The sequence below is a fragment of the Zerene cesonia genome, chromosome 1 (genome assembly GCF_012273895.1).
Source record: "Zerene cesonia ecotype Mississippi chromosome 1, Zerene_cesonia_1.1, whole genome shotgun sequence".
Classification (NCBI taxonomy): Eukaryota; Metazoa; Arthropoda; class Insecta; order Lepidoptera; family Pieridae; genus Zerene; species Zerene cesonia.
The window spans coordinates 9202123-9204897 of NC_052102.1; positions in this window are offsets into that span (position 1 = coordinate 9202123).

Sequence of the window (2775 nt, forward strand, 5' to 3'; positions counted from 1 at the left end):
ATATGTTATGGCAAAAAGAATAATTATCATACTATTAATTCACGGCGATCTTCTGTGGGGGTGAGACTATCTCTGGTGCGAGCTGCGCATGTGAATGATAAATTTTTATTAATTCGGGGAATGAAAATAAATGACGATAAAATTGTTTACGCATTTAGAACTTATGGGGAAAATCAATATATATTAGATGAATACATGACTAATGATCACCTCTTTTTTTGGACAGTTATGCCAACAGTGGAGGTAACCTTCACTCTCACATATCCCAATTAAAATTATAAATATTCACGGAAATTTATTTTTATTTCATGACATTTAACAAATGGAAATATTTAAATACCTAATTTAAATATTTCTTTATTTATCAAAGGCAGCCCTCGTTTTTCCCGCCGACAGTAAAATAAACGAGTATTTATAAAAACGCCTGAGGTCATTGTTTTAAGACAAAAGAAAAAATGAAAATTTTTCTTTGAAAGTTTTTAAAAGAAACGACGATTACAATACGTTCCCTTTTTAATCCTTTAATTCATTTATTCCGTTATAAATTATAATGAATAATTACTATATTTTTATATATAAAATTAATTAAAGAACATTTATTACTATAATTAGGCACATGAGACCGAAAGTGTAGAAGAAATTCGATGGCGGTATCACGGGTGGCCGAGAGGCTAGGCGTTGCTGCGGTTTGGCAAAAAACGCGGGTTCGAATCAAATCCGCCTCGTGGTCAATTTTTTTCTATTCTTTAAAAATTTCTCATTCTAAAGAACATTTAATTAAAAATGTTCCAAATTATTTTTATTGTCTTCCAAATTGTAAATACTTCATGCAAATCTTCTAAATTGTATAACGAAATAACGCTCCATTTACCCCTCTGCTGTGTAGGAATCACAAGCAGAAGTTGGTTTGTTTAAATAATTCTCCATTGAACATTAAACTACGAAACCCAATGAAATAATAAATTTGTCCGTGCGTTTCCTTCACCTGATTGTTCCGATTCACAAAAGTTTTCTTGTAAAACAAACTCGAAAATAACACAAGTTCTGCGTCAAGGCTAATTTTACTTTTACCAAACAAAACTCGTTCAACCGCAACGGTTCTTGTGAGTTAATATTAATTACGTCCAGTGAGATAATGTTGCTGAATTATTAGTTCATTTTTATGGTGTAATATGATAGCTGTATGGATGTTGTGACCAGTCTCCGAATGGTCATCGTTCACCTGTCATTATGAATGATAATAATACAGGTGAATGTGTAGGCGAGAGCGTACCACCTGGCACCCTTGGGCCCATCACTAAAGCGGTGAAGCGCAGTGCAGGTTAGTGCGTATTGCAGTGGTCTGGCATAACCAAGGGCCTTTTCCTTAAGTCTTGGTTATGCGTGAAAGCATATTCCGTCATAATACAATGGTAAATGTGCTTTGAATGACAACATATTTCCGTTAGTTCGGAGAATGGTCATTTATGAAATCGATTCACCGAAACCTTCTATTTACTGTTAAACTTTCAGATTTCACAATTGTCCGCTGGTGGAGTTGGATCAATTTGTACAGTATATTTAAACTTCCCAAATATATATGAAACATTGAATTTTTTTTTCAAAAAATGACATACAGACATAGGACCTCTTCGTTTTTGGAAGTCGGTTAAAAATAATTCGGGGTACAATAAGAGATGAAATGTGAGCAGCAAATGAGACTGTTACACTCATAAATCTTAATACAGGGTTTGCTCTTGCTTGTACATAAAATATAACACACATGTGTGTACACATAAGTAAATAACAATTGGACACATGTAACATTAAAATATATAAACAGAAGCATATCCAACTTTCGTAGCTTCTCGAAATAAGCCAAGAATTTTTCGCATTACATTAAAATGTTCAAAGATACCTCATTTCTATGAACGAACTTTTGTAAATGTTTTTCAACTCTCGTAAATAACAACTAAAAGAAGTTCCATATTAATTGCTGTACAGAATTAATGGCAGTTTTTAACGATTCCCCATTACTGCTATCAGCATCTACAGGGAATAGAATAAAGTGTATAAGTTTTCCCATGTAAGAAACCAAAAAGACTGGATAATTAATCAATAAATCATTTACGTAGTAATTATAAAAATACGTTTTATAAATAGTAATAAATTAATAAACGTAATGTTTTTCTTAAACTATACAACAAAAAAAAATATTTTTAACAAAATATAAAACCGCCTTAAAATTCTGTACTACACAAAATTTCAATGAGACTACAGACGGCACCAGCTTTCTAATAAAAGATCATCAAAATCAGTTCACCAAGTCGAAATTTCTATGGTAACGAAGCCACAATATACAGTCAAATTTATAACCTCTATAAGAACATTTAAAATAAGTGACAATGTTAGTTGATATCCGTTTTATGTCATAGCGGGCAACTGAGGTGATGTTTCGCCTGATTTCGGCGACCACCGCCCATGAACATTCGCAGGGCAGTGTTATTTTTAACGGGATGTGATGGAACACATTGGAGTTTTCACAAGGTTGACATTTCAGTTCATTATCATGAGTTAAAACGGTCGCAAAATTGATTTTTGTCAATCATACTGTGAGCTTCCGAAATATATTCAACTTCGAAAAATATCTGTTCTTTTTAGTTGGTATCAGTCAGTGCTGCCGCGTCGAGAGATGGTATTTAGGGTGGATCACGCGAGCGCTATATACTTAGTCTGGCCATAAATACTGTTACACTTAATTATAAAAAAATATTACATTTGAATTTCGAATCTGTC